Raw genomic sequence first — 18,856 nt, 5'->3', positions numbered from 1 at the left:
TAAATATCCATAACCAGACCCTTCAGGTCTGGTATGGATATTAAGGGGAACCCCTCGTCAAATTTAAAAAAAAATTGACGTGGGGTTCCCCCTAAAAATCCATACCAGACCCTTTATCCGAGCACGCAACCTGGCAGGCCGCAGGAAAAGAGGGGGGGACGAGAGAGCGGCCCCCCCTCCCTCCTGAACCATACCAGGCCACATGCCCTCAACATTGGGAGGATGCTTTGGGGGTCTGTGACCCCTCAAAGCACCTTGTCCCCATGTTGATGAGGACAAGGGCCTCATCCCCACAACCCTGGCCGGTGGTTGTGGAGGTCTGCGGGCGGGGGGCTTATCAGAATCTGGAAGCCCCCTTTAACAAGGGGACCCCCAGATCCCGGCCCCCCCCCCTGTTTGAAATGGTAAGGGGGTACAAAAGTACCCCTACCATTTCACAAAGAAAGTGTAAAAAATGTTTAAATAAAACAAACACACTTTTGAAAAATTCCTTTATTAAAAAAAAAAAAAAAAGATTCCAGCGGCGGTAATCCACTCTTGCTATCCATCGACGGACGGTCATATCTCCAGCGATGTCTAATATCATCCAGCGCAGCGCAGCATCCTTCTTCTGTCTCCGTGGAGGAGACACTACAGACATTCCGGCGGCTGACGTTTGTTATATACGGAGGGCGGGGCCACCCGTCACCTGACCCCGCCCCCCTCTGACGCAAGGGGAAACCCGGGGTTCCCCGTGACGTAGGGGTGACCCCGCCCCCCTCTGATGTAACGGAAACCTGCCTGTGTTACATCAGAGGGGTGCGGGTCACCCCTACGTCACGGGGAACCCCGGGTTTCCCCTTGCGTCAGAGGGGGGCGGGGTCAGGTGACGGGTGGCCCCGCCCTCCGTATATAACAAACGTCAGCCGCCGGAATGTCTGTAGTGTCTCCTCCACGGAGACAGAAGAAGGATGCTGCGCTGCGCTGGATGATATTAGACATCGCTGGAGATATGACCGTCCGTCGATGGATAGCAAGAGTGGATTACCGCCGCTGGAATCTTTTTTTTATTTTTTTATTTTTAATAAAGGAATTTTTCAAAAGTGTGTTTGTTTTATTTAAACATTTTTTACACTTTCTTTGTGAAATGGTAGGGGTACTTTTGTACCCCCTTACCATTTCAAACAGGGGGGGGCCGGGATCTGGGGGTCCCCTTGTTAAAGGGGGCTTCCAGATTCTGATAAGCCCCCCGCCCGCAGACCTCCACAACCACCGGCCAGGGTTGTGGGGATGAGGCCCTTGTCTTCATCAACATGGGGACAAGGTGCTTTGAGGGGTCACAGACCCCCAAAGCATCCTCCCAATGTTGAGGGCATGTGGCCTGGTACGGTTCAGGAGGGAGGGGGGGCCGCTCTCTCGTCCCCCCCTCTTTTCCTGCGGCCTGCCAGGTTGCGTGCTCGGATAAAGGGTCTGGTATGGATTTTTAGGGGGAACCCCACGTCAATTTTTTTTTAAATTTGACGCGGGGTTCCCCTTAATATCCATACCAGACCTGAAGGGTCTGGTTATGGATATTTAGGGGGAACCCCACGTCAAATTTTTTCTTAAATTTGAGGCAGGGTTCCCCTTAATATCCATACCAGACCTGAAGGGCCTGGTAATTGAATTTGGGGGACCCCCACGCTTTTTTTTTTTATTTATTTATTTATTTTTTTATCAATGACTTTCAATGAGTGTTCTCTGTATTACGGGAGCCGACAATTCATTATAGCTGCGAGTGATTTTAAAGGACTTTTTTTCCTGCATAAATGACACTTTGTGCAGGGACAATTCTAAGCACGGGAAACATGCGCCCCTTCACAGGCATACTATAGACAACCCCCCCCTACGAAATTTAAAGGAATATTACACTTTTATTGTTTCACTTTAATCATTATTAAAATCACTGCTCCCGAAAAAACGGCCGTTTTTAAAACTTTTTTTTGCATTGATACATGTCCCCTGGGGCAGGACCCGGGTCCCCAAACACTTTTTAGGACAGTATCTTGCAGAATCTTTTCTCTCTGTCAAATCTTTTTTCTCTGTCGAATATTTTCTCTATATAATCTTGGACTAATAGAGGTAAGGTTAGGCACATTCGAACACAGGTTCTATAGACACGTTGTCAGAGTCACGTCGAATCTCCTATTCTATATCGAACTGTTGTAACAATGAAAACGAAAATAAAGCATTTATTTATGTCGGATCTTTCGTTTTTCGGATTTTGTGCTTTCGTTATCGTTTGGCAAAACGAAAACGAAAATAGCTGAAATTCGGACGAAAATGCATTCGGACGAAAACGAATGCACATGTCTAGTTGTCGTGTGTTCATATGATTATTCTTGCTTGCATACTGCTCCATGTGCTTTAATTTCATGTTGTACATTTTTAAATGGCCACTTTCAAGTTCATGGTTTCATTCGTCCGTAAGAAACATTGTTCTGCAGGTAAGTATTCCAGCTTAACAAAGTGTCCACAATAATGTTCTCACCTTTGAACTGGGCCAAAAAACACAATTGTACAACACTTCCAAGCAATGTTTCATATTCCTATTTCTGCCCTCTGTGTGCTAATTATTCCTTTTTTACATTCTCATAGGGGACAGAAGACTCGGCAAGTATGAGGACACCAGGGACCCCAATCTTCCCAAAGAAGGCAAAATTCCAAAACCAGAAGCAGAGGAGCAGGAGGAGGAGGAAGGAGAGATCATTGAAGTTGGACAAATTGTCACCACATCAGGTGAGTGTCGGAGACCACAGCTTCCGGTAAGCTCATCAATGTATGTCGTCATATGTATAATACATGGTGTGCTTTTTTGCTTTGTTTTGTAGGTGATGTGGAAGAAGAATCACATTTTACCACTGAAAGTGCCCAGATCCTAATTGGGGAGACAATGGGGTGCAATCGGGATTTAGAAAATATACAGCAAAACATCAATGATGTTAAAAATAAAATGAAGAACATCATTGATGTTTTGGGGAGAGTGTGAAACACCACAAACTAGCTTGTGTTTTATTTTTTTGCTTTTAAACAACAACTTTTGTCTTTTATCAAAATCCAAATTTGGAAGATGCACCCAGTGTGTCAACATGCGCCATCTCCCATCATGGGGGATCAATGTATGTGTTTTGTGGAAAGTGGCTGAGATGAAGGGGTTGCAGCCCCAAAACATGTACATTGATCCCCCCTGATGGGAGATAGCACATGTTCACACACTGTGTGCATCTTCCAAATTTGGCTTTTCCAGGGGTGACACCCCATGTGATGAAGGCAATATCAGCCCAGTTTGTACATACTCATGTCTGATATTGTCTTCACTTTTCAAAGTTGAACTTTGTAAGTTCCTGTGTTCTGCATGTTATGCTTTGATACATGCCTGTTTACACAAAAACACCAAGTTACACAAAAATTACCTGAAATAATGTTTTTGATACACCCAATTTGTTGGTTTGTTGTAAAACCCTTTTCTAAACGCACATGTGAATGTACTTTGATTAAAAAGTTAAATTATCAACAATGTGTGCGCAAAAGCAGTATTTGGAGTAAAATTGTTGTTTTCAGTGACAATGGCTGTTATTTACTAAAGGCAACTCCACTTTGCACTTCAAGTGCAGTTTCAGGTGTACTTTTGCAGTGCACTTGTAGTGCATAGTGGATGTGCCTTTAGTAAATAACACCCACAGTGATGTGTTCATTTTCACAATCATGCCATTTTCCTGAGCCCACATATTTATGTCATGGTGCTGAAAATGAGCAAGATTATCTGAAGAAGAGACTGTCCCCTCATCTCACTCAGAACTTGGGTTTGCACTGTTGTAGAAAAAGGCACAACAAGAAAAAACATAAATTTACCTAGGAGACACCTAAAACCAAGCCAAGCAGTAAATGAAAACAAATATTGGAGTTTCAAAGAAAAATGTGTTCCTAAAATGCCGCTCAGACATTGTCTGGCATATCAATGGCCCCCTTACCCACAAAGTATTCCATGTATTGGTTTCTAACCTCACAGGCGCTTTGGGGGGGGGGGGCAATCCAGGACGAGCAGCTTCAAGGCCCATGAGGTTCTCATTTTCCAGCAAGTCTGCTTCTTGGACAACTGAGACCGCATAGTTTGCAGAATGTCTTTTTAGGAAATTGTGAAGAACACAGCATGCCAGCACAATGTGATTTAGTTTGTATTCCGTCATGTGGATAGGAGTTAAAAAAAGGTGGAACCGGCTGGCCAGTTTACCAAAAGTGTTCTCCACCACTCTTCTGGCTCTGGACAGGCAGAAATTAAAAATCCTCTGGTCCGGGGTGAGGGCCCTAGCACCGTAGACAGCGATGGCTGTCTTTGGGTAAATATCTCCAAAACCGTATAGGTTTAGGAGATATTTCTTGGACCTACGGGTAAGCCTTAATCTAGGCTTACCTGTAGGTCAAAGTGGTTTGTAAGGGTTTACAACCACTTTAAATGACCGAATGACAAAGGCATATATCGCATAGGGCACTTTTTCACACCCCTTCATCCTTTCCCATTGCACTGCAAATTTAGAGATGCCTTCCTTTGAACAGTTCCAGTTTTTTCAAATAGCTAATTTCCTACGGGCCCTCCGATCCTCAGTAGAGTCCCCATCCCTAACGTCTTATGAACAATGGTGTACCAAGGACCAGGGCTCCAGAAGTGGTATCTCCATTATTTGTGCATCCCTGCTCACCTCTCCTCAGAAACATCTGTACATGCTTGCTTGATTGTAAACTAAGATGGAGACCTGGCATTCGAGGCTTCAGACATACTATAAAGGCATATAGAATGTCTCTCTGATAAAGGCTGATATTAAAGGTTGTTATTTGGTCCCTATTTGCCTGGCCAGAATGTATGCAAGAGCAGCAGTGGGGTGTTTTAGAGGATACTCCCTGTGTGGCACCAGGCTCAACATTTGGTGGGAGTGCCCTAAGATCAGATGCTATTGGAACAAAGTCTTTTCCATGATCCACAAAATAACAGGAATTTCAATCGCACAGCAACCCCACATAGCACTTCTCAATGATTCCCCATCAGAATTGCCATGCCCTATGCAGTGCTTGGTTTATTTTATGCTTTGGGTAGCCAAGATTACCATTGCGGGGTAGTGGAAAACAATCTCTGTTTCCATTTGATAAACAAATTGTATTTGTACAAATTTGGGAAGTATGGGCAGCTTATGTGAAGATACCTTTAGCCCCATACACACTATAAGATTTTCTGCTGATTTTCTCCTTCGGATTTACCAAAACCATATAATATGAGGTCAAACATTAGGAGTTTCAATTTGTATGCAATCAGGCAGGCCCTTGCACTACATGGTTTTGGTAAACCTGAAGACACAAATCAGCAGAAAATCTGATAGTGTGTATGGGGCTTTTGTCTTCTGCTCAATTGCAAATACAAGACAGCTCTACCACCTGATATGTATAAGTCTCCTTCTTCTCTTTCTCTCCTTTTCTCTCCTTCATCTTTGCCTTTTCTCCCAATCTCCCTTGGGGGATTTTTTCCTTCTTCTCTTGCTTTCTTCAGATTTATTGTTATGCATGTGCTACTGCCAGCCTTCTGTGCATACAGAGTAGAGATGGGCCGAACATCCCTCGGTTTGGATCACACTAGAACACCCGAACATTGCAAAATTTTGAACCCCATTGAAAACGATGGGACCCAAACATGAAAAAGTGCCCATTTTGAAGGCGTATATGCAAGTTATTGGCCATAAAAAGGATATGGGGACCTGGGTACTGCCCTGAGGGACATGTATCAATGCAAAAAAACTTTTAAAAAAGATTGTTTTTAAAAGAGCAGTGATTTTAATGATGCTTAAAGTGAAACAATATGAATTAAAAAGTTCCTTTAACTGCTTCAGCCCGGAAGATTCTACCCCCTTCCTGGCCAGAGCACCTTTTGTGATTCGGAACTGCGCCACTTTAACTGACAATTGCACGGTCGTGCGACGTTGCACCCAAACAAATTTTTTTTCCACAAATAGAGCTTTCTTTTGGTTGTATTTGATCACCTTTGCGGTTTTTATTTTTTGCACTTTTACACACACAGTTCCGGGTTCTCTGTGTGTCAGTGGTGATCACGGGAGCCCGGCGGTGATTGAGACCACCGGGTACTCGTATTGGCTCGGGGACAGAGCAGGGGGCACGTTCCCCCTAGTGGCCACAGGGCAAAGCATATTACATAATGTTGTTTCGCCTAGCCGTACCATTCTACCACAGTACAACTGCGGTGGCTGGTCGGCATGTGGTTAACAACCTCAATACAGGCACTTTCATCCCCTTCCTGCCCAGGCCATTTTTTAGCTTTCAGTGCTGTCACAATTTGAATGACAATTGAGGGGTCATGCTACACTGTAACCATGTGACATTTGTATCATATTCTTCACACAAATAGTGCTTTCTTTTGCTGTTATTTAGTCACTTTTTTTTTTTTTTTTTTTAGGAAAAAATAAACAGAACATTTTGAAAAAAAAAAGCACCCTGATTACATTTCTAGATGTCCTCTGATCGGCTCTCTTCACCACACACTTTGTTAGTGTGAGGCGAGCAGCACCAATTAAAGGCATCTTCGTGTTTACATGTGACCAACCTCTCAGAATGAGAGCCGCACCGCACCACCGTCATATGATGGTGGGCAGGTGGCAAGTGGTTAAATATAGTGTCTGGGGGGGTCCCCTTAGTCTGCCTGTAAAGTGCTGCAGCTGTACCATGTGTAGAACCTGCTGCAGAAAAACTGACATTTCTAAAAGACATTTAAATTGACAGCAATACAATATCATTTCCGGTAATAGAAACATTGGAAAAATATCTGGTATAGATTGTATGGGGAACCCCTGCCAGAGCTGGACTCAGCCCTTCCTTCTCTGAGCTGGCTGCTCAGCTGTTGGCTAAATTGGCAGCTCCTATCTCTCCACAGCTACTCACCTGTTGATGACATCCTGCTCGTCGATCCTACCCAGAGGACCTCTGCCTTCGCCTTGGTCAACATCACAGAAACTATCTTCTGCATTCTTCTTTAAAGACTTGCTATCCCTTCTGGCTACATATCCTGCTTGCTGTTCCACTACACTGATCCCTGACTCTCTGGCTTGGCTGACTATCCATTATGGTTACTGAACTTTGGCTATATTTTGACTTTGTTCTATTTACTTTTATTATTAAACAAGTGTGATTTAACTGTACTTGACTCTCTGGCTTGGCTGACTATCCATTATGGTTACTGAACTTTGGCTATATTTTGACTTTGTTCTATTTACTTTTATTATTAAACAAGTGTGATTTAACTGTACTTCTGTCTCAGTCTGATTTCATGGTTTCTGACAACCCCACAACACAATTTTCGAAAAAAGTAATGGGATCCCCCCAAAATCCATAACAGACTTTATTCAAGCATGCAGCCCAACAGGCCAGGAAATGGCCTGAACCATACCAGGCTCTGCCCCCACAACCCAAAGTACCTTGTCCCCATGTTGACAAGTTTTGACAATTTCTTTACTAAAAAAAAAAAAACAATGTCCCCGGATTTAGATTCATCATCAATCACCAGGCCATCGCAACTGTCTGACCCAGAAATAAAATGCGCTAAATCAACTAAGACTAACCACCTACTGCAGGCTCCAACAGTTCTTATATAGGGGAAGGGGCAGAGCCCCCTTGTGACATCACTGGCCCAGCATACACTGGTCACTTTAAGTTTCATAGTTTGAATAAAGACACCAGTCCATCAAGTTCAACATGAGTGTCTACAATTGTCCCTATCCCTGTACATTGCACACTCACATCTGTCCATGCAAGTACCCGGAAGAAACCCACGCAGGCACAGGGAGAACATGCAAACTCCAGGCAGGTAGTGTCATGGTTGGGATTTGAACCAGCGACCCTTCTTACTGCTAGGTGAGAGTGCTAACCACTACACCACTGTGCTGCCCTGAACCAATAAAAATTAAAATGTAAAAAATGTAAAATGTACGCATCTGTACAATGTATAGAGCCTGCTGCAGCAAAAATGAAATTTCTAAAGAGATAAAATGAGTCAAATCACATTAAAATTGACTCCTCCTTTGGGTCTGGTATGGAGTTTAAGGGGAATCCCATGCCAAAAAAAAACAGTGTGTGTCCCAAAAAAAATCCACCCACCCATGTGGCCTGGTATGGTTCAGGAGGGGATGGGGGCCTCGTGTGCGTAGGTTCCACCAAACGCATTTCATCCCATAGGACATCATCTGCCCCGATGATGTGATACTGCCACGCTTCTTTGGAATCGGAAACCTTTGCTGTACAGCTTGAAAATCTTACTTTTTATGTGCTTACCCGCTTTTTATCATGTGAGTAGAATGTGTATTATGTGTTTACATTAGCATTTTTTGCTAATTTACACTATGTGGCTTTCCTTGCTTTGATTACATAGGGACATTCAATTATATATGGCCACCATTGTCTCTACTAATCTTGGGGAGAAAGCCAGCCTGACATATTGGAACCAATGGGCGTGAACTGAATGTTCCAGATGGAAGTGTTTACAACAGGCATATCAGACTCTGTAGTGGGGTCATTTGAATCTGCTAAGAGTGCAAAAAAATGTACTTTAAGGCTGGGTTCACACTGAAGCGATGCGGGAACGCCGCGAATCCCGCATTCCCGCATCGCATGCCTCCCAGCGGCAGTTCACACTGCCCTATGCAAACTGCTGGGAGTGTCAGTGAAACGTTAATGACACCCCCAGATCAGTTCGCACATCGCAGTGCGATCTGCAAACTCGGACAGGAATCGGATCGCATGGTGTGAACACCCATGCGATCCGACTCTGCTGCGGACCAAAAAAAGGGTCCTGTGCAAGTTTGGAGCGGGTGCGATGCGAATTCAGCCATACTATCTGTATGGCTGAACTCGCATCGCACAGAGATCGGATGTGATTTGCACTGCAGTGCGGTGCAAATCACATCCGGGTCTCCTAGCCGCAGCAGTGTGAACCCAGCCTTACAGTTTAATTTTTAACTTGTACAAGTCTGGGAGTAGTTTATAATGAAGCTGTGCCCTGTAGCAGTTTAACTGAAAATATTTTAACATGTTTTGCATCAATTGTTTTTTTTTTATAATACAGTAGTGAATTTGGTATTTTGTTATTTTGATTGCATGATGTACAGTATAATGGTAGTACAATTAATCTTCATCATCTTTTTTTTTTGTTTTACAACAAAATTTTTATTTTTTTTCTTCAAAACAGATTTATGAGTTGTACATATAGTACATATATAGTCAAATTCAATTTTGCTTGTATTTATAGATTGTTCAAAAACATGTTTTTTATTCTTTTCATATTAATTCTACTTAACAAATATTTTTTAAAGAAGTGTATATAACTACAGATGATATATTTTGGTAGAGCCTGTACTCACCATTTAAAAAATCACTTTAAATACAATTTTTGTGTTTTCGGGGCTAAGGTAAAATATGTTCGTTTTCTTTCCCAGGGTATAGCAGAGACATCTTGTGGAAAATAGATGAAGTAACTTTAATGTATATTTAGTGCAATAGGAAGTATTTATTTTAACATAACTGCATTTTCTGAGATATAACAAATAATTGTATTTGTTTATATGATTAGTCGTGAACTGAGTGATCTTTTCTTCTTGGTTTATACATTAACATAATTAATTCTTCTTAATTCCTAATTCTTTTTAATTCTGCTGCCCACCAGGGGTATATTTATAGAGTACTGAATGTGACTGTCACGAAACATTAGGTGTAAGTGTATCTTCCTGGTGCATTCTATATATATAAATGACAGTGATTGATTTCTGCAGTAAATGTTTTGTGAATGTCACATCCATTGCAATATAAATATTCAGTAGAATGTTTAAAATGCTATTAACATGACAAATATATATATATATATATATATATATATATATATATATATATATATATATATATATATATATATATATATACACCCACATATACATACACACACACACACACACACACACACACATATATTAGAATTAAACAGAAAAATACAACCAGAAGAAAATATAAAAATAAATGCTGCCCTTATGTGTGTTCAGAACAGTGTAGCATACACCAGATAGAAATGTAAGCATTTAAAGTCTAAAAAAAGAAAGACTAAGTTGAAGCAAATACTATGAATATGAACACTAAAGTGGTAGTAAAGGTGTTTATTTAATTTGTACCTACAGGTAAGTTTATAATAAGGCTTATCTGTAGGTACAGTAAATATCTCCTAAACGTGCGCTGTTTAGGAGATATTTACCTTAGCAGCACCGATGATGTCACCGGCGCATGTACACCGTGCTCTCAATGAACAGCGTGCCATCCATAGGGAGAGCCATATTGTAGTCGTGACTCCCATGCAGAGTGATGTAATCGTGGCTCACCCAGTCAAATGGTGGCTTGCGAACCCAGAAGGAAGATCGGGTGAAGATGGAAGCTCTGTCAGCACGCCTCTGGAGGGCTTCATTTTTAAGTAAGTCTTTTATATGTGCTAGTATGTGACACATACATTGGGGCATATTTTATGAAAGGCAAATCCACTTCGTACTACAAGTGCACTTGGAAGTAAAGTCGCTGTAAATCCGAGGGGGACATGCAAGCAAAATAAAAAACAGCATTTTAGCTTGCACATGATTGGATGAAAAAAATCAGCAGAGCTTCCCTTCATTTCAGATCTACTCCTTTTCGATTTACAGCGATTGCACTTCCAAGTGCACTTGCAATGCACTTGTAGTGCAAAATGGATTTGCCTTTCATAAATAACCCCCATAGTGACCTTAATTTGCAGGGAGACTTTTTTTTTTTTCGCGGTTTACTACTGCTTTAACTGGGCCATTTAAAATGAACCAAACATCATGATCATGTGGCTCCCTCCTATGACTAATAGGGGGGAAACTTTGAAATGTTAATAAGGTTATGCATACAAACTATTTAAGGTCACAGCATCAATTACACCAAATTTCCTGTAACAAGATTACAAAATATTTTTTCTCAGATCATTTCTTTGATCAGTCCTCAAACATGAACTGACTTTAATTTGAAAATAAATCAACATATTCATATGTGAATAGTGAAAGCAGAACACACAGATGAGGAAAGCAAAATCATGAGATGAACAAATCTAGAATGTTCACCCATTCAGCAGATATGTCCAATCTATCTTATGCACTAGTTGGCCTCCTCTCCAGTAGTACTGGTCACAGTATGTAAAATACAATCATACAGTGTTGCATGACTGCACAATTGTCATTCAAAATGTAACAGAAAAATTGGCCTGCGCAGGAAGGGGTGAAAGTGTCTGGTACTGAAGTGGTTAAATAACATGCTTGGGATGCCTTAAACATGCATGTGAGGTTTGGGAATAGTACAATAGTGCCAAGACAAGGTCATCCAGTGCCCAAGGTGAAGATGCCAAACTGAGTCCCTTCTCTCATAGGTTTATTATGCATGATTAAGCCCACACTGAGCTGCAGGAATGAACTCAAACAATTTCACTCCTGCACGTCAGACCCGATTTCATCCGTGATTTTAGAGTCATCTGTGCAGGTTTCTGCACAGATGTCAATGTAAATCGCAGCCGGAAATCGCAAAAATTAGTAAAGAAACTACTTTTTAAAATCGGTGCCGTGCCGCAAATGCAGCATAGCATCGATTAGGATGGTGCTATTGCAGGCAAATGCTGCCAATTTGACATGTGAAATTGCATGTCAAATTGTATTGTGAATCAGGGATCAGTGCATGGTTGCTCTGTAAAAGTTGTCCATTTATTATCTGCTGAAATAAATAGAGGGTGGTTTTGGTTCATCCTACTTAAAGTGGGGTGCCCCTAAAAAAAAAAATAATTAAAGTCAGCAGCTACAAATACTGCAGCTGCTGACTTTTAATATTCGGATGCTTACCTGTCCCAGGGTTCAGCGATGCGTGGGAACGAAGCCCCCTCTCGTTCCCCGCTCAGCTCGCAGCACCATCATTCATACTGTGGGCACCTGGCTGTGGCTTCATGGCTGGGCACCCACTGCACAGGGCTCCGTGATACGCCGCACAGTCATCTGGGACACGTGACAGGTCCCAGATGACTGTGCGGCGCGAGGGGAAGTGATGTCACCAGCCCGGGCAAGGAAGAAGGCAGACTACGAGGGACCCCCTAGCAACAGGTATTTAGAGGTGAGTAAAACATTTTTTTTCCAATTTTTTTTTAGTTTTTTTTAAGATTTTTAGTCACTTTTTTATTTTATGGTGGCAACACCACTTTAAATTATAAATAGGTACTATCTTGTCTGTTTCCATAATTAGCTAGTCTACCAAAGCTCTGATAATATTAATGGTGATAATATAATAACAATGTTAGCTATAAAAATAAACACAATGCTCACAGAAGCAAAGGTCTTATTTATTAACAAAGAATGTAGAGCACTAACATAGAAATCTAAAAGAATATTACAGAGCATATAGAAATAAAACTGCAGAGATTATATTTTACATAAGTCCGTCCTCAGTGTTCTGTATCCTAGCTGGGCTTAAGGAGAAAGAAAGGCAGGCCATGGTGTACGCTGGCTTTCTAATTATCCCCCTGTACAGTTCTTCATACAACGAGCTGTTGTTCTCCTTGGTAACATCCAGAAGATGGCATTGTTGTACTCATTCCATTACTCATTGTAGCATTCCAGCAACAGCTTGCCCTTTGATTTCCTGGTTAAAGGCAAAGCAATTAAGTACTTACATTTTCACATTACTAGGAGGTCTGAGGCCATGCTCTCTTATTCCCATACCCAACCGCAAGGGGTATGCGTGAATCCTTATCCAGATGAAAACTCTTGACATGCACTCTACTGTTATACACACCCTGCTGGGTAATCCTGCTCTACTGTTATTCCAAGACAACCCCCCAGCAGTGTCAAAATCTCAACAGTCCATAATTACTTGTTGTTAGCAACATGTTGCCTTCCAACACCTGTGTATAGTTATGATTGTTCATGTATTTCCCTGATATTGTAACAATTGCCCATTTGTCGCCTATCTTTTGCAGTGAGTGCAGTTTGTTTAGAGTACCATTTTACTACAAGCTGATTTGTTGCAGGCCTGTCGCAATCAAACTATACCTTTATTACGTCCATGTTTCTCTAAATGCTTCAAATCACCACACTACATCATTCACTGTAACAGAAACCATGATCTTGTTTTCATTTTATCAGTTGGCTCTGCTTTGTTAGGTAAAAGTTACTCAGACAGCTTTAAAGCAACCTGATCACTTCCATACAGGTCTAAAAGTGCTGCCTTCCCCGAGGGTGCCCATCTTCCCCAGGCTCTTGAAGCCTTGAGTTTGTTTTAGATTTGCATTGCTGTCTCTGAAGTTACAGCACAGTGGAGGAAACACTCAACTCCCTGAACAAGGCATTACTGCAATCAGCAGACTCGGTAGCACCAAAACGCAGGGCTCTCATCAGGAAGAAAAATGCTGGATGGTTTAATAGCTCCCTCTCCGTACTAAAGCAAGAACGCAGAAGAGCGGAAAGAACATGGAGAAGAAATGCCACCGAGGAAAACCTATTTAACTACAAAGGTCTGACAGAGAATTATCGGAAAGCAATCTTCAAAGCCAAAAAGGACCACTTCTCATATACAATCTCAATGGCCGCAAACCAACCACGGGAACTGTTTAAACTGGTTAATCAATCAATGAATCCGGTGTGCCTAGAACCCCCAGAAAGCGAATCCCAGGATTACTGTGACAAACTGTCGGATTTTTTCATCGATAAAGTCAAAACCATCAGGGAAACAATTTGTCAGAAGAAAACATCCAACCTCAGCCAGCAAATACATAAAGAGGATGTCCGCACCAACATACTGCAACCGCCAAAATTTTCACTATCCCCAATTACCGTAGACACCGCAAAAAACATCATTAATAAACTGCGTGACAGTACCTCCCCTATTGACATCATCCCCACAAAACTACTGAAAGAATGCTCCGACATCGTGGCTCCAACCATAACCCACCTCATAAACCGATCATTCCACGAAGGGATTGTTCCCAGCATCCTCAAACAAGGCATCGTCAAACCTCTACTCAAGAAACCAAACCTGGACCCTCAGGATCCAAACAACCGTAGGCCGATTACAAGCCTCAACACCATTTCTAAGATCATGGAGAAAGCTGTAGTACATCAGCTACAACTTCACCTGGATACTCACAAACTCCTGGACCCGCTGCAATCAGGCTTCCGCCCGGGTCATGGAACAGAAACAGCTCTCCTCAAGATTTGGGATGACGCCCTCGAAGCGGCAGATGACGGAGAGCCGTGTCTCCTCGTACTGCTAGACCTAAGTGCAGCGTTTGATACAGTAGATCACAATACTCTACTCGTCCACCTCACAGAAGTAGCCGGAGTCCAAGACATAGATCTCCATTGGTTCGCATCCTTCCTAGGAAATCGGTCACAGACAGTGAAACTAGGAAAATTCCTCTCCGAAACTCGGGCAGTCACCTGCGGAGTCCCTCAAGGCTCTCCGTTGTCACCCGTTCTCTTCAACATTTACATTCGCCCACTCCTTCAAATCATCAGATGCTCAGATCTCTGCTTCCACTCTTACGCTGACGACACGCAACTTTATTTCCGGATCAATGGAAAAAAAGATCACCAACAACAACTTGAAAACTGCCTCAAATCAATAGAGGACTGGATGACCACCAACTCCCTCCAGCTGAACCAATCAAAGACAGAGCTTCTTATCTTACACCAAAATCATAAGCCCGCAACCAAAACCTCCTGGTCTCCACCAACCGTCTTTGGGCAGACTATCTCCCCAAAGACCAAAGCGAAGAGTCTCGGGGTTATTTTAGACGCACAAATGTCAATGGATGCGCAAATAGGATCTGTAGTCAGTCGATCTCACCATCTGCTGCGCATGCTTTGCAGACTCATCCCTTTTATCCCAAAGAATGACAAAGCAGTGGTAGTTGGAACAATCATTAATTCACGACTGGACTACGCAAACTCGCTTTACATAGAATTACCACAATATCAACTTGCGCGATTACAACTGATCCAAAACACGGCGGCAAGGCTGATAACAGGAAAAAAACCCTGGGAATCCATTTCTCCTTCACTGAGGAGCTTACATTGGCTAACCGTAAAAAATCGGATCACGTTCAAGACCCTTTGCCTCACCCACAAATGCGTGCATAGAGAAGCTCCGCAATACCTAATGGAGAAAATAAATCATTACACACCAAACCGCAGTCTTCGATCAGCCAACAAAAACCTCCTCCTCTTGCCCAAAGCCCGGTATAAATCCAAGGGGGATCGGAGATTCGCTGTCCAAGGGCTTCGGCTATGGAATGCTCTACCAATCAACATCCGCCTGGAAGAAAATCACCTGGCTTTTAGGAAAAAACTCAAGACCTTCCTCTTTTAGCAGATGATCAAAGCTCGCCACAGCGCCTAGAGGCGATTCAGTTCGCATTGTGCGCTATATAAGTATTTCATTCATTCATTCATAAAGGGTTAGTACCTGCCCGCCAGTACTAGGGTTGTTGGTTTGAATAAAGTAAAAAATCTGCACTACAAACGAATAATAAATATGAAAAAGTGACATTCTAAAACGTGACTGAACAAGTGCTTCAAAATTAGGTGTTATATCCACAATATAGGTAGAAAGATGGTTCCTCAGCCCTCTATAGTGACATAACACACGACACCCACAAAGATGTGCCAGAGTACAACAGGAAATGATCCTCCACCAATAAAAACACTGCCTCTTACCAGCTGGCTAGATCTCTTCTTTAAGGAGATCTAGTGTGCCTGTGTCTTATCCCCCAGTCGGGTCTCTGTATCAAGATAGCAAGATGTTTCTCAATGCTCCACGCAGAATTCCCAAATGTTCAGGATAACAGCATGTTGCCAAACTTTCACGACAGGTATCCACAGCATAACTGACATAAACAAATGTCCCATGTGAAAATAGAAAAGCTACCATAGCGTAATTCTATAAAATGTTTAAATAAATAAAAAAACAACAATAATGCACTTACACTTTGCCGTATATAAAAGCGTATAGTAATCGTATTCGAGCCGGTTGACTCTCGATCGCTGCCCATTGCTTCCGGGACAAGCGTGGAATTGTGGTGACGTCAGCACGCCGCTCCTCCCTATGACGTTTCGGCAAAAGTGACATCTTCCAGGGGCACGGAAGATGTCACATTTTTACGAAACTGCTTTTATATCAGTTATGCTGTGGATGCCTCTGGTGAAAGTTTGGAAAGTTTGGCAACAATTGGAAATTCTGAGTGGAGCATTGGGAAACATCTTGCTATCCTGATACAGAGACCCGGGCTGGGGGATAAGCCACAGGCACACTAGATCTCCTTAAACAAGAGATCTAGCCAGCTTGTAAGTCGAAGTGTTTTTATTGGTGGAGGATCCTTTCCTGTTGTACTCTGGCACATCTCCGTGGGTGTCATGTGTTATGTCACTATAGAGGGCTGAGGAACCACTTTTCTACCTATATTGTGGACTATATAACACATCATTTTGAAGCACTTGTTCAGTCACGTCTTAGGATTTTGCTGAACATTTATTATTCATATATATTCATATATCTGCTCAGTGGATCATTGCTTTAATTAATTTTAGTTGGAGTAGTTTAGTATAATTTACACATTGTATGGATCAATCATTCACTTTTTCATATTTAGTATTAGTTTGTAGCACAGATTTTTTATTTTATCTTTTCATTGTGTGTATCTCACATTAAGTTGCAGCAGAATTTTTTCACATATCCATTTTTTCACTTAAAATTTTACTTATTAGTGATAAAATAGACAGCGTTCTATTATCACTTTTTTACTTTATTGGTTTGAATACCAACCATGGCACTAGCTTCCTAGAGTTTGCAAGTTCTCCCTGTGCCTGCATGAGTTTCCTCCCACACTCCAAAGACATGCGGTTAGTTGGCTACTGTTTAAATTGACCCAGTATATGAATATAGCTGTATGAATAAGAGTTAGAGACTTTTGATTGTGAGCTCCTTGAGGGCAGAGACTGATGTGAATGTACAATATACTGTATATGTAACGTGCTACGTAAATTGTCAGCCCTATATAAATACCTGAAATAAATAAATACATCTGAGTGTCTGTAAAGCCTGTCACACCTCTGAAAAGTGCAGTTGGCAGCCCAAGTATTTCCCTTCTGCTCCTGCAATCAAGAGACCAGTGAAATTAGCATTTAGACCCCTTTCACATTGAGGGCATTTTGCAGGCGCCATAGCGTTAAAAAAAATAGCACCTGCAATCCGCCCTCAAACAGTCGCTTCATGGTCTCCCTTACACCAAGGCCTAAAAGATCAGGGACAAAGAGTCCCCAATCTCCTCCTTAAGACCCCTTTCACACTGTGCTGCCGGTGCGCTGGCAGGGCTTTAGGAAAAGTCCTGCCAATAGCTTCTTTGGAGTGGGGAAGGAGCAGTGTGTTTACTGCTCCTTCACCGCTGCTCCCCATTGAAATCAATGGGGCATGGCGGCTATACCAATGGCAAAACGCCGCCATTGCGTGCAGTTTTAACCCTTTCTCAGCCACTAGCGGGGGTTAAAAGTGCCCTGATAGCGGCTGAAATGTGCCACAAATCCGATGATAAAACGCTGCTAAAAAATATATGCCACTATGGCAGCACAGTGTGAAAGGGGTCTTAAGGAGGAGATTGGGGACTCTTTGTCCCTGATCTTTTAGGCCTTGGTGTAAGGGAGACATCAGGGTTCTAAAATACCCCTGATGTTTCCATAAACAGTATCAGTCAAAATATTACTGTCAGCCCCCTTGTGGTAATGATAAAGTTACTGTAAAGTTACTGTAAGTTTAAACAATTTAAAAATAAAGGACTCTTCCACTTACGCACATACAGACACAAACACTCAAGGGCACCTAGGATGCATATTCCTAATAACGTGCTAATTATATAACACATATTCGGCTTGTTGTGCATCCCACAAAACTAGATGGACATGGATCCCCATTTTAGACTCAGATCTCTATGCAGGATCCCCTGCTACCCCTGTTACCCTGTGTGATGGTCTGTCACTGTCTAAAGATGCAAGTATTACCTGTTTCAGAAACAAAAGAGTAAGCGTAATGCCACGTACACAAGACCGGACTTTCTGGCAGAAAAGGTCAGACGGTCTTCCCGACGGAGTACCGGCTGACTTTCGACTGAACGGACTTGCCCACACACGAACGGACCAAAGTCTGTTCATTTTGAACATGATGACATACGTCGGGACTAGAAAAGGAAGTTCAATAGCCAGTAGCCAATAGCTGCCCTAGCATCGTATTTGGTCCATCGGACCAGCATACAGACTAACGGTTTTCCCGATAGAAATTGATTCCGTCAGACAGATTTGCAACATATTATATTTCTAGGTCCATCTGAGATTTTGAAGAAAAAAGTTAGATGAAGCCCACACACGATCGTAATATCCAATGAAATGATAACGTCAGAATTTTTCTGCCGGAAAGTTTGGTCGTGTGTACGCGGCATAAGATACATTGGATACAGGTAAGTGTTGTCCCACAAAAGGAATTCAGTTTAGTCTGTTAGTGTTCCCTCTTCTGGAGACAGAATACTGTAGCAGCAGTGTGTGTGCGTGTACATGGACACACAAGAATCATTTGTCCAGGTCCCTCTGTCCTTATAGACAGACACTTTGACCAGGCTGATGCAGGTTGAGGACCTAAGCAGACCAAAAAATCCAAAACACTAATAATTTACTTTGTAAACAGCAGCAGCAGGAATCTTTGATAAATACATCATAAAGGTATT

This window comes from Lithobates pipiens, unplaced genomic scaffold (genome assembly GCF_037356315.1).
Source record: "Lithobates pipiens isolate NorthernLeopardFrog02 unplaced genomic scaffold, aLitPip1_a1.2 Scaffold_19, whole genome shotgun sequence".
NCBI lineage: Eukaryota > Metazoa > Chordata > Amphibia > Anura > Ranidae > Lithobates > Lithobates pipiens.
This window is presented reverse-complemented; position numbering follows the sequence as displayed.